The sequence below is a fragment of the Epinephelus lanceolatus genome, chromosome 24 (genome assembly GCF_041903045.1).
Source record: "Epinephelus lanceolatus isolate andai-2023 chromosome 24, ASM4190304v1, whole genome shotgun sequence".
Taxonomy (NCBI): Eukaryota; Metazoa; Chordata; class Actinopteri; order Perciformes; family Serranidae; genus Epinephelus; species Epinephelus lanceolatus.
In genome coordinates, this window is record NC_135757.1 from 25,332,061 (window position 1) to 25,347,852 (window position 15,792).

Below are 15,792 nucleotides of genomic sequence, written 5' to 3' on the forward strand. Positions count from 1 at the left end.
ACACAGAGCAGGACACAGTATAAACACAGAGCAGGACACAGTATAAACACAGAGCAGGACACAGTATCAATACAAAGCAGGACGCAGTATAAACACAGAGCAGGACACATTATAAATACTGAGCAGGACACAGTATAAACACAGAGCAGGACACAGTATAAACACAGAGCAGGACACATTATAAATACTGAGCAGGACACAGTATAAACACAGAGCAGGACACAGTATAAACACAGAGCAGGACACAGTATAAATACAGAGCAGGACACAGTATAAATACTGAGCAGGACACAGTATAAACACAGAGCAGGACACAGTATAAACACAGAGCAGGACACAGTATAAATACTGAGCAGGACACAGTATAAACACAGAGCAGGACACAGTATAAACACAGAGCAGGACACATTATAAATACTGAGCAGGACACAGTATAAACACTGAGCAGGACACAGTATAAATACTGAGCAGGACACAGTATAAACACAGAGCAGGACACAGTATAAATACTGAGCAGGACACAGTATAAACACAGAGCAGGACATAGTATAAACACAGAGCAGGACACAGTATAAACACTGAGCTAGGACACAGTATAAATACTGAGCAGGACACAGTATAAACACAGAGCAGGACACAGTATAAATACAGAGCAGGACACAGTATAAACACAGAGCAGGACACAGTATAAACACTGAGCAGGACACAGTATAAACACTGAGCAGGACACATTATAAATACTGAGCAGGACACAGTATAAACACAGAGCAGGACACAGTATAAATACAGAGCAGGACACAGTATAATACTGAGCAGGACACAGTATAAACACTGAGCAGGACACAGTATAAATACTGAGCAGGACACAGTATAAACACAGAGCAGGACATAGTATAAACACAGAGCAGGACACAGTATAAACACTGAGTAGGACACAGTATAAATACTGAGCAGGACACAGTATAAACACTGAGCAGGACACAGTATAAATACTGAGCAGGACACAGTATAAACACTGAGCAGGACATAGTATAAACACAGAGCAGGACACAGTATAAACACTGAGCAGGACATAGTATAAACACTGAGCAGGACACAGTATAAATACTGAGCAGGACACAGTATAAACACAGAGCAGGACACAGTACTAAACACAGAGCAGGACACAGTATAAATACAGAGCAGGACACAGTGATAAATACTGAGCAGGACACAGTCTAAATACTGAGCAGGACGCAGTATAAATACAGAGCAGGACACAGTATAAACAACAGAGCAGGACACAGTATAAACACAGAGCAGGACACAGTATAAACACAGAGCAGGACACAGTATAAACACAGAGCAGGACACAGTATAAACACAGAGCAGGACACAGTATAAACACAGAGCAGGACACAGTATAAACACAGAGCAGGACACAGTATAAATACAGAGCAGGACACAGTATAAACACAGAGCAGGACACAGTATAAACACAGAGCAGGACACAGTATAAATACAGAGCAGGACACAGTATAAATACTGAGCAGGACACAGTATAAACACAGAGCAGGGACACAGTATAAATACAGAGCAGGACACAGTATAAATACAGAGCAGGACACAGTATAAAGACAGAGCAGGACACAGTATAAACACAGAGCAGGACACAGTATAAATACAGAGCAGGACACAGTATAAACACAGAGCAGGACACAGTATAAACACAGAGCAGGACACAGTATAAATACAGAGCAGGACACAGTATAAATACAGAGCAGGACACAGTATAAACACAGAGCAGGACACAGTATAAACACAGAGCAGGACACAGTATAAATACAGAGCAGAGACACAGTATAAACACAGAGCAGGACACAGTATAAACACAGAGCAGGACACAGTATAAATACAGAGCAGGACACAAGTATAAAACACAGAGCAGGACACAGTATAAACACAGAGCAGGACACAGTATAAATACAGAGCAGGACACAGTATAAATACTGAGCAGGACACAGTCTAAATACTGAGCAGGACGCAGTCTAAATACTGAGCAGGACGCAGTATAAATACATAGCAGGACACAGTATAAATACAGAGCAGGACGCACTCTAAACACAGAGCAGGACACAGTATAAACACAGAGCAGGACACAGTATCAATACAAAGCAGGACGCACTCTAAACACAGAGCAGGACACAGTATAAACACTGAGCAGGACACATTAGTAAATACTGAGCAGGACACAGTAATAATACTGAGCAGGACACAGTATAAATACTGAGCAGGACACAGTATAAATACGGAGCAGGACGCAGTATCAATACAGAGCAGGACGCAGTATAAATACGGAGCAGGACGCAGTATAAATACTGAGCAGGACGCAGTATAAATACTGAGCAGGACGCAGTATAAATACTGAGCAGGACACAGTATAAATACGGAGCAGGACGCAGTATAAATACAGAGCAGGACACAGTATAAATACGGAGCAGGACACAGTATAAATACTGAGCAGGACGCAGTATAAATACATAGCAGGACACAGTATAAATACAGAGCAGGACGCACTCTAAACACAGAGCAGGACACAGTATAAACACTGAGCAGGACACATTATAAATACTGAGCAGGACACAGTATAAATACTGAGCAGGACACAGTATAAATACTGAGCAGGACACAGTATAAATACGGAGCAGGACGCAGTATCAATACAGAGCAGGACGCAGTATAAATACGGAGCAGGACGCAGTATAAATACTGAGCAGGACGCAGTATAAATACTGAGCAGGACCCAGTATAAATACAGAGCAGGACACAGTATAAATACGGAGCAGGACACAGTATAAATACTGAGCAGGACGCAGTATAAATACTGAGCAGGACGCAGTATAAATACTGAGCAGGATGCAGTATAAATACTGATGAGGACGCAGTACAAATACAGAGCAGGACACAGTATAAATACGGAGCAGGACACAGTATAAATACTGAGCAGGACGCAGTATAAATACTGAGCAGGACACAGTATAAATACTGAGCAGGACACAGTATAAATACAGAGCAGGACGCAGTATAAATACTGAGCAGGACACAGTATAAATACGGAGCAGGACGCAGTATAAATACAGAGCAGGACACAGTATAAATACTGAGCAGGACGCAGTATAAATACTGAGCAGGACACAGTATAAATACGGAGCAGGACACAGTATAAATACAGAGCAGGACACAGTATAAATACGGAGCAGGACGCAGTATAAATACTGAGCATGACGCAGTCTACATACAGAGCAGGACACAGTATAAATACTGAGCAGGACACAGTATAAATACTGAGCAGGACACAGTATAAACACAGAGCCGGACACAGTATAAATACTGAGCAGGACGCAGTATAAATACAGAGCAGGACACAGTATAAATACTGTGCAGGACACAGTATAAACACAGAGCTGGACACAGTATAAATACTGTGCAGGACACAGTATAAACACAGAGCCGGACACAGTATAAATACAGAGCAGGACACAGTATAAATACTGTGCAGGACACAGTATAAATACATAGCAGGACACAGTATAAATACAGAGCAGGACGCACTCTAAATACAGAGCAGGACACAGTATAAACACAGAGCAGGACACAGTATAAACACAGAGCAGGACACAGTATCAATACAAAGCAGGACGCAGTATAAACACTGAGCAGGACACATTATAAATACTGAGCAGGACACAGTATAAATACTGAGCAGGACACAGTATAAATACTGAGCAGGACACAGTATAAATACGGAGCAGGACGCAGTATAAATACTGAGCAGGACACAGTATAAACACAGAGCAGGACACAGTATAAATACAGAGCAGGACACAGTATAAATACAGAGCAGGACACAGTATAAATACTGAGCAGGACACAGTATAAATACTGAGCAGGACACAGTATAACACAGAGCAGGACACAGTATAAATACAGAGCAGGACACAGTATAAATACTGAGCAGGACACAGTATAAATACTGAGCAGGACACAGTATAACACAGAGCAGGACACAGTATAAACACAGAGCAGGACACAGTATAAACACAGAGCAGGACACAGTATAAATACTGAGCAGGACACAGTATAAATACTGAGCAGGACACAGTATAAACACAGAGCAGGACACAGTATAAACACAGAGCAGGACACAGTATAAATACTGAGCAGGACACAGTATAAACACAGAGCAGGACACAGTATAAATACTGAGCAGGACACAGTATAAACACAGAGCAGGACACAGTATATATACTGAGCAGGACACAGTATAAATACAGAGCAGGACACAGTATAAATACTGAGCAGGACACAGTCTAAATACTGAGCAGGACGCAGTCTAAATACTGAGCAGGACACAGTATAAATACAGAGCAGGACGCAGTATAAACACAGAGCAGGACACAGTATAAATACAGAGCAGGACACAGTCTAAATACTGAGCAGGACGCAGTCTAAATACTGAGCAGGACACAGTATAAATACAGAGCAGGACACAGTATAAACACAGAGCAGGAGGCAGTATAAATACTGAGCAGGACACAGTATGAACACAGAGCAGGACACAGTATAAACACAGAGCAGGACACAGTATAAACACAGAGCAGGACACAGTATCAATACAGAGCAGGACGCAGTATAAATACAGAGCAGGACACAGTATAAACACAGAGCAGGAAACAGTATCAATACAGAACAGGACACAGTATGAACACTGAGCAGGACACAGTAGAAATACGGAGAAGCACACAGTATAAATACGGAGCAGGACACAGTATAAATACTGAGCAGGACGCAGTATAAATACTGAGCGGGATGCAGTATAAATACAGAGCAGGACGCAGTATAAATACTGAGCAGGACACAGTATAAATACGGAGCAGGACGCAGTATAAATACTGAGCAGGACACAATATAAATACTGAGCAGGACGCAGTATAAATACTGAGCAGGACACAGTTAAATACTGAGCAGGACGCAGTATAAATACTGAGCAGGACGCAGTATAAATACTGAGCAGGACACAGTATAAATACTGAGCAGGACACAGTATAAATACGGAGCAGGACACAGTATAAATACGGAGCAGGACGCAGTATAAATACGGAGCACGACGCAGTATAAATACTGTGCAGGACACAGTATAAAGACAGAGCCGGACACAGTATAAATACAGAGCAGGACACAGTATAAATACTGTGCAGGACGCAGTATAAATACAGAGCAGGACACAGTATAAATACAGAGCAGGACACAGTATAAATACGGAGCACGACGCAGTATAAATACAGAGCAGGACACAGTATAAATACTGAGCAGGACACAGTATAAATACAGAGCAGGACACAGTATAAATACTGAGCAGGACACAGTATAAATACGGAGCAGGACGCAGTATAAATACTGAGCAGGACACAGTATAAATACTGAGCAGGACACAGTATAAATACAGAGCAGGACACATTATAAATACTGAGCAGGACACAGTATAAATACAGAGCAGGACACAGTATAAATACGGAGCAGGACGCAGTATAAATACTGAGCAGGACACAGTATAAATACTGAGCAGGACACAGTATAAATACAGAGCAGGACACAGTATAAATACTGAGCAGGACACAGTATAAATACGGAGCAGGACGCAGTATAAATACTGAGCAGGACACAGTATAAATACTGAGCAGGACACAGTATAAATACAGAGCAGGACACAGTATAAATACTGAGCAGGACACAGTATAAATACTGAGCAGGACACAGTATAAATACAGAGCAGGACACAGTATAAATACTGAGCAGGACACAGTATAAATACGGAGCAGGACACAGTATAAATACTGAGCAGGATGCAGTATAAATACAGAGCAGGATGCAGTCTACATACAGAGCAGGACACAGTATAAATACTGAGCAGGACACAGTATAAATACTGAGCAGGATGCAGTATAAATACGGAGCAGGACACAGTATAAATACTGAGCAGGATGCAGTCTACATACAGAGCAGGACACAGTATAAATACTGAGCAGGATGCAGTCTACATACAGAGCAGGACACAGTATAAATACGGAGCAGGACGCAGTATAAATACTGAGCAGGATGCAGTATAAATACAGAGCAGGATGCAGTCTACATACAGAGCAGGACACAGTATAAATACTGAGCAGGACACAGTATAAATACTGAGCAGGATGCAGTATAAATACGGAGCAGGACACAGTATAAATACTGAGCAGGATGCAGTCTAAATACTGAGCAGACACAGTATAAATACTGAGCAGGACACAATATTAATACAACGCAGGACGCAGTATAAACACTGAGCAGGACACAGTATAAACACTGAGCAGGACACAGTATAAACACAGAGCAGGACACAGTATAAATACTGAGCAGGACACAGTATAAACACAGAGCAGGACACAGTATAACACAGAGCAGGACACAGTATAAACACAGAGCAGGACACATATAAATACAGAGCAGGACACAGTATAAACACAGAGCAGGACACAGTATAAATACTGAGCAGGACACAGTATAAACACAGAGCAGGACACAGTATAAACACAGAGCAGGACACAGTATAAATACAGAGCAGGACACAGTATAAACACAGAGCAGGACACAGTATAAATTACAGAGCAGGACGCAGTATAAATACTGAGCAGGATGCAGTATAAATACAGAGCAGGATGCAGTATAAATACAGAGCAGGACACAGTATAAATACAGAGCAGGACACAGTATAAATACTGAGCAGGACACAGTATAATACTGAGCAGGACACAGTATAAACACTGAGCAGGACACAGTATAAACACAGAGCAGGACACAGTATAAACACAGAGCAGGACACAGTATAAATACAGAGCAGGACACAGTATAAATACAGAGCAGGACACAGTATAAATACAGAGCAGGACACAGTATAAATACAAAGCAGGACGCAGTATAAATACAGAGCAGGACACAGTATAAATAATGATCAGGATGCAGTATAAATACTGAGCAGGACACAGTATAAATACAGAGCAGGACACAGTATAAACACAGAGCAGGACACAGTATAAATACAGAGCAGGACACAGTATAAACACAGAGCAGGACACAGTATAAATACAGAGCAGGACACAGTATAAACACAGAGCAGGACACAGTATAAATACAGAGCAGGACACAGTATAAATAATGATCAGGATGCAGTATAAATACTGAGCAGGACACAGTATAAATACTGAGCAGGACACAGTATAAATACAGAGCAGGACACAGTATAAACACAGAGCAGGACACAGTTATAAATACAGAGCAGGACACAGTATAAATACAGAGCAGGACACAGTATAAATACTGAGCAGGACACAGTATAAATACAGAGCAGGACACAGTATAAACACAGAGCAGGACACAGTATAAATACTGAGCAGGACACAGTATAAATACAGAGCAGGACACAGTATAAACACAGAGCAGGACACAGTATAAATTACAGAGCAGGACACAGTATAAATACAGAGCAGGACACAGTATAAATAATGATCAGGATGCAGTATAAATACAGAGCAGGATGCAGTATAAATACAGAGCAGGATGCAGTCTACATACAGAGCAGGACACAGTATAAATACTGAGCAGGACACAGTATAAATACTGAGCAGGACACAGTATAAATACTGAGCAGGACACAGTATAAACACGGAGCAGGACACAGTATGAACACAGAGCAGGACACAGTATAAATACAGAGCAGGACACAGTATAAATACTGAGCAGGACACAGTATAAACACGGAGCAGGACACAGTATGTACACGGAGCAGGACACAGTATAAATACAGAGCAAGACACAGTATCAATACTGAGCAGGACGCAGTATAAATACTGAGCAGGACACAGTATAAACACGGAGCAGGACACAGTATGAACACAGAGCAGGACACAGTATAAATACAGAGCAGGACACAGTATCAATACAGAGCAGGACGCAGTATAAATACTGAGCAGGACACAGTATCAATATTGTGCAGGACACAGTATAAACACTGAGCAGGACGCAGTATAAACACTGAGCAGGACGCAGTATAAATACTGAGCAGGACACAGTATAAACACGGAGCAGGACACAGTATAAATACAGAGCAAGACACAGTATCAATACTGAGCAGGACGCAGTATAAATACTGAGCAGGACACAGTATAAACACGGAGCAGGACACAGTATGAACACAGAGCAGGACACAGTATAAATACAGAGCAGGACACAGTATCAATACAGAGCAGGACGCAGTATAAATACTGAGCAGGACACAGTATCAATATTGTGCAGGACACAGTATAAACACTGAGCAGGACGCAGTATAAATACTGAGCAGGACACAGTATAAATACGGAGCAGGACACAGTATAAATACTGAGCAGGATGCAGTCTAAATACAAAGCAGGACACATTATAAATACTGAGCAGGACACAGTATCAATACAAAGCAGGACGCAGTATAAATACTGAGCAGGACACAGTATAAACACAGAGCAGGACACAGTATAAATACAGAGCAGGACACAGTATCAATACAGAGCAGGACACAGTATAAACACAGAGCAGGACACATTATAAATACTGAGCAGGACACATTATAAATACTGAGCAGGACACAGTATAAATACTGAGCAGGACACAGTATAAATACTGAGCAGGACACAGTATAAACACGGAGCAGGACACAGTATAAATACTGAGCAGGACACAGTATAAACACTGAGCAGGACGCAGTATAAATACTGAGCAGGACGCAGTATAAATACTGAGCAGGACACAGTATAAACACTGAGCAGGACGCAGTATAAATACAGAGCAGGACGCAGTATAAACACTGAGCAGGACGCAGTATAAATACTGAGCAGGACACAGTATAAACACTGAGCAGGACGCAGTATAAATACTGAGCAGGACACAGTATAAATACGGAGCAGGACACAGTATAAATACTGAGCAGGATGCAGTCTAAATACTGAGCAGGACACAGTATAAATACTGAGCAGGACACAGTATCAATTCAAAGCAGGACGCAGTATAAACACAGAGCAGGACACAGTATAAACACAGAGCAGGACACAGTATAAACACAGAGCAGGACACAGTATCAATACAAAGCAGGACGCAGTATAAACACTGAGCAGGACACATTATAAATACTGAGCAGGACACAGTATAAATACTGAGCAGGACACAGTATAAATACAGAGCAGGACACAGTATAAATACGGAGCAGGACGCAGTATCAATACAGAGCAGGACGCAGTATAAATACGGAGCAGGACGCAGTATAAATACTGAGCAGGATGCAGTATAAATAATGAGCAGGACCCAGTATAAATACAGAGCAGGACACAGTATAAATACGGAGCAGGACACAGTATAAATACTGAGCAGGACGCAGTATAAATACTGAGCAGGATGCAGTATAAATACTGAGCAGGATGCAGTATAAATACTGATGAGGACGCAGTACAAATACAGAGCAGGACAGAGTATAAATACGGAGCAGGACAAAGTATAAATACTGAGCAGGACGCAGTATAAATACTGAGCAGGACACAGTATAAATACTGAGCAGGACACAGTATAAATACAGAGCAGGACGCAGTATAAATACTGAGCAGGACACAGTATAAATACGGAGCAGGACGCAATATAAATACAGAGCAGGACACAGTATAAATACTGAGCAGGACGCAGTATAAATACTGAGCAGGACACAGTATAAATACAGAGCAGGACACAGTATAAATACGGAGCAGGACGCAGTATAAATACTGAGCAGGACGCAGTATAAATACTGAGCAGGACACAGTATAAATACAGAGCAGGACACAGTATAAATACAGAGCAGGACGCAGTATAAATACTGAGCAGGACACAGTATAAATACGGAGCAGGACGCAGTATAAATACAGAGCAGGACACAGTATAAATACAGAGCAGGACGCAGTATAAATACTGAGCAGGACACAGTATAAATACGGAGCAGGACGCAGTATAAATACAGAGCAGGACACAGTATAAATACTGAGCAGGACGCAGTATAAATACTGAGCAGGACACAGTATAAATACAGAGCAGGACACAGTATAAATACGGAGCAGGACGCAGTATAAATACTGAGCAGGACGCAGTATAAATACTGAGCAGGACACAGTATAAATACAGAGCAGGACACAGTATAAATACGGAGCAGGACACAGTATAAATACGGAGCAGGACGCAGTATAAATACTGAGCAGGACACAGTATAAATACAGAGCAGGACGCAGTATAAATACTGAGCAGGACACAGTATAAATACGGAGCAGGACGCAGTATAAATACAGAGCAGGACACAGTATAAATACTGAGCAGGACACAGTATAAATACGGAGCAGGACACAGTATAAATACAGAGCAGGACACAGTATAAATACGGAGCAGGACGCAGTATAAATACTGAGCATGACGCAGTCTACATACAGAGCAGGACACAGTATAAATACTGAGCAGGACACAGTATAAATACTGAGCAGGACACAGTATAAACACAGAGCCGGACACAGTATAAATACTGAGCAGGACACAGTATAAATACAGAGCAGGACACAGTATAAATACTGTGCAGGACACAGTATGAACACAGAGCTGGACACAGTATAAATACTGTGCAGGACACAGTATAAACACAGAGCCGGACACAGTATAAATACAGAGCAGGACACAGTATAAATACAGAGCAGGACACAGTATAAATACTGAGCAGGACACAGTATAAATACGGAGCACGACGCAGTATAAATACAGAGCAGGACACAGTATAAATACAGAGCAGGACACAGTATAAATACTGAGCAGGACACAGTATAAATACGGAGCAGGACGCAGTATAAATACAGAGCAGGATGCAGTCTACATACAGAGCAGGACACAGTATAAATACTGTGCAGGACGCAGTATAAATACGGAGCACGACGCAGTATAAATACAGAGCAGGACACAGTATAAATACAGAGCAGGACACAGTATAAATACTGAGCAGGACACAGTATAAATACGGAGCAGGACGCAGTATAAATACTGAGCAGGATGCAGTATAAATACAGAGCAGGATGCAGTCTACATACAGAGCAGGACACAGTATAAATACTGAGCAGGACACAGTATAAATACTGAGCAGGACACAGTATCAATACAAAGCAGGACGCAGTATAAACACAGAGCAGGACACAGTATAAATACAGAGCAGGACACAGTATAAATACTGAGCAGGACACAGTATAAATACTGAGCAGGACACAGTATCAATACAAAGCAGGACGCAGTATAAACACAGAGCAGGACACAGTATAAATACAGAGCAGGACACAGTATAAACACAGAGCAGGACACAGTATAAATACAGAGCAGGACACAGTATAAATACGGAGCAGGACACAGTATAAATACTGAGCAGGACACAATATTAATACAACGCAGGACGCAGTATAAACACAGAGCAGGACACAGTATAAACACAGAGCAGGACACAGTATCAATACAAAGCAGGACGCAGTATAAACACTGAGCAGGACGCAGTATAAATACTGAGCAGGACACAGTATAAATACTGAGCAGGACACAGTATAAATACTGAGCAGGACACAGTATAAACACGGAGCAGGACACAGTATGAACACAGAGCAGGACACAGTATAAATACAGAGCAGGACACAGTATCAATACAGAGCAGGACGCAGTATAAATACTGAGCAGGACACAGTATCAATATTGTGCAGGACACAGTATAAACACTGAGCAGGACGCAGTATAAATACTGAGCAGGACACAGTATAAATACTGAGCAGGACACAGTATCAATACAAAGCAGGACGCAGTATAAACACAGAGCAGGACACAGTATAAACACAGAGCAGGACACAGTATCAATACAAAGCAGGACGCAGTATAAACACAGAGCAGGACACAGTATAAACACAGAGCAGGACACAGTATAAACACAGAGCAGGACACAGTATAAACACAGAGCAGGACACAGTATCAATACAAAGCAGGACGCAGTATAAACACAGAGCAGGACACATTATAAATACTGAGCAGGACACAGTATAAACACAGAGCAGGACACAGTATAAACACAGAGCAGGACACATTATAAATACTGAGCAGGACACAGTATAAACACAGAGCAGGACACAGTATAAACACAGAGCAGGACACAGTATAAATACAGAGCAGGACACAGTATAAATACTGAGCAGGACACAGTATAAACACAGAGCAGGACACAGTATAAACACAGAGCAGGACACAGTATAAATACAGAGCAGGACACAGTATAAATACTGAGCAGGACACAGTATAAACACTGAGCAGGACACAGTATAAACACTGAGCAGGACACAGTATAAATACTGAGCAGGACACAGTATTAACACAGAGCAGGACATAGTATAAACACAGAGCAGGACACAGTATAAACACTGAGTAGGACACAGTATAAATACTGAGCAGGACACAGTATAAACACTGAGCAGGACACAGTATAAATACTGAGCAGGACACAGTATAAACACTGAGCAGGACATAGTATAAACACAGAGCAGGACACAGTATAAACACTGAGCAGGACATAGTATAAACACTGAGCAGGACACAGTATAAATACTAATCAGGACACAGTATAAACACAGAGCAGGACACAGTATAAACACAGAGCAGGACACAGTATAAACACAGAGCAGGACACAGTATAAATACAGAGCAGGACACAGTATAAATACTGAGCAGGACACAGTCTAAATACTGAGCAGGACGCAGTATAAATACAGAGCAGGACACAGTATAAACACAGAGCAGGACACAGTATAAACACAGAGCAGGACACAGTATAAACACAGAGCAGGACACAGTATAAACACAGAGCAGGACACAGTATAAATACAGATCAGGACACAGTATAAACACAGAGCAGGACACAGTATAAACACAGAGCAGGACACAGTATAAATACAGAGCAGGACACAGTATAAATACTGAGCAGGATGCAGTATAAACACAGAGCAGTACACAGTATAAATACAGAGCAGGACACAGTATAAATACAGAGCAGGACACAGTATAAACACAGAGCAGGACACAGTATAAACACAGAGCAGGACACAGTATAAATACAGAGCAGGACACAGTATAAACACAGAGCAGGACACAGTATAAATACAGAGCAGGACACAGTATAAACACAGAGCAGGACACAGTATAAACACAGAGCAGGACACAGTATAAATACAGAGCAGGACACAGTATAAATACAGAGCAGGACACAGTATAAACACAGAGCAGGACACAGTATAAACACAGAGCAGGACACAGTATAAACACAGAGCAGGACACAGTATAAATACAGAGCAGGACACAGTATAAATACTGAGCAGGACACAGTCTAAATACTGAGCAGGACGCAGTCTAAATACTGAGCAGGACGCAGTATAAATACATAGCAGGACACAGTATAAATACAGAGCAGGACGCACTCTAAACACAGAGCAGGACACAGTATAAACACAGAGCAGGACACAGTATCAATACAAAGCAGGACGCAGTATAAACACTGAGCAGGACACATTATAAATACTGAGCAGGACACAGTATAAATACTGAGCAGGACACAGTATAAATACTGAGCAGGACACAGTATAAATACGGAGCAGGACGCAGTATCAATACAGAGCAGGACGCAGTATAAATACGGAGCAGGACGCAGTATAAATACTGAGCAGGACGCAGTATAAATACTGAGCAGGACCCAGTATAAATACAGAGCAGGACACAGTATAAATACGGAGCAGGACACAGTATAAATACTGAGCAGGACGCAGTATAAATACTGAGCAGGACGCAGTATAAATACTGAGCAGGATGCAGTATAAATACTGATGAGGACGCAGTACAAATACAGAGCAGGACACAGTATAAATACGGAGCAGGACACAGTATAAATACTGAGCAGGACGCAGTATAAATACTGAGCAGGACACAGTATAAATACTGAGCAGGACACAGTATAAATACAGAGCAGGACGCAGTATAAATACTGAGCAGGACACAGTATAAATACGGAGCAGGACGCAGTATAAATACAGAGCAGGACACAGTATAAATACTGAGCAGGACGCAGTATAAATACTGAGCAGGACACAGTATAAATACGGAGCAGGACACAGTATAAATACAGAGCAGGACACAGTATAAATACGGAGCAGGACGCAGTATAAATACTGAGCATGACGCAGTCTACATACAGAGCAGGACACAGTATAAATACTGAGCAGGACACAGTATAAATACTGAGCAGGACACAGTATAAACACAGAGCCGGACACAGTATAAATACTGTGCAGGACACAGTATAAATACTGAGCAGGACACAGTATAAATACAGAGCAGGACGCACTCTAAATACAGAGCAGGACACAGTATAAACACAGAGCAGGACACAGTATCAATACAAAGCAGGACGCAGTATAAACACTGAGCAGGACACATTATAAATACTGAGCAGGACACAGTATAAATACTGAGCAGGACACAGTATAAATACTGAGCAGGACACAGTATAAATACGGAGCAGGACGCAGTATCAATACAGAGCAGGACGCAGTATAAATACGGAGCAGGACGCAGTATAAATACTGAGCAGGATGCAGTATAAATACTGAGCAGGACCCAGTATAAATACAGAGCAGGACACAGTATAAATACGGAGCAGGACACAGTATAAATACTGAGCAGGACGCAGTATAAATACTGAGCAGGACGCAGTATAAATACTGAGCAGGATGCAGTATAAATACTGATGAGGACGCAGTACAAATACAGAGCAGGACACAGTATAAATACGGAGCAGGACACAGTATAAATACTGAGCAGGACGCAGTATAAATACTGAGCAGGACACAGTATAAATACTGAGCAGGACACAGTATAAATACAGAGCAGGACGCAGTATAAATACTGAGCAGGACACAGTATAAATACGGAGCAGGACGCAGTATAAATACAGAGCAGGACACAGTATAAATACTGAGCAGGACGCAGTATAAATACTGAGCAGGACACAGTATAAATACGGAGCAGGACACAGTATAAATACGGAGCAGGACGCAGTATAAATACTGAGCAGGACACAGTATAAATACTGAGCAGGACGCAGTATAAATACAGAGCAGGACGCAGTATAAATACTGAGCAGGACACAGTATAAATACAGAGCAGGACGCAGTATAAATACTGAGCAGGACACAGTATAAATACTGAGCAGGACGCAGTATAAATACTTTATACTGTGTCCTGCTCAGTATAAATACAGAGCAGGACGCAGTATAAATACTGAGCAGGACACAGTATAAATACTGAGCAGGACGCAGTATAAATACTGAGCAGGACGCAGTATAAATACTGAGCAGGACACAGTATAAATACTGAGCAGGACGCAGTATAAATACGGAGCAGGACGCAGTATAAATACTGAGCAGGACGCAGTATAAATACAGAGCAGGACACAGTATAAATACGGAGCAGGACGCAGTATAAATACAGAGCAGGACGCAGTATAAACACAGAGCAGGACGCAGTATAAATACTGAGCAGGACGCAGTATAAAAACAGAGCAGGACGCAGTATAAATACTGAGCAGGACACAGTATAAATACTGAGCAGGACACAGTATAAACA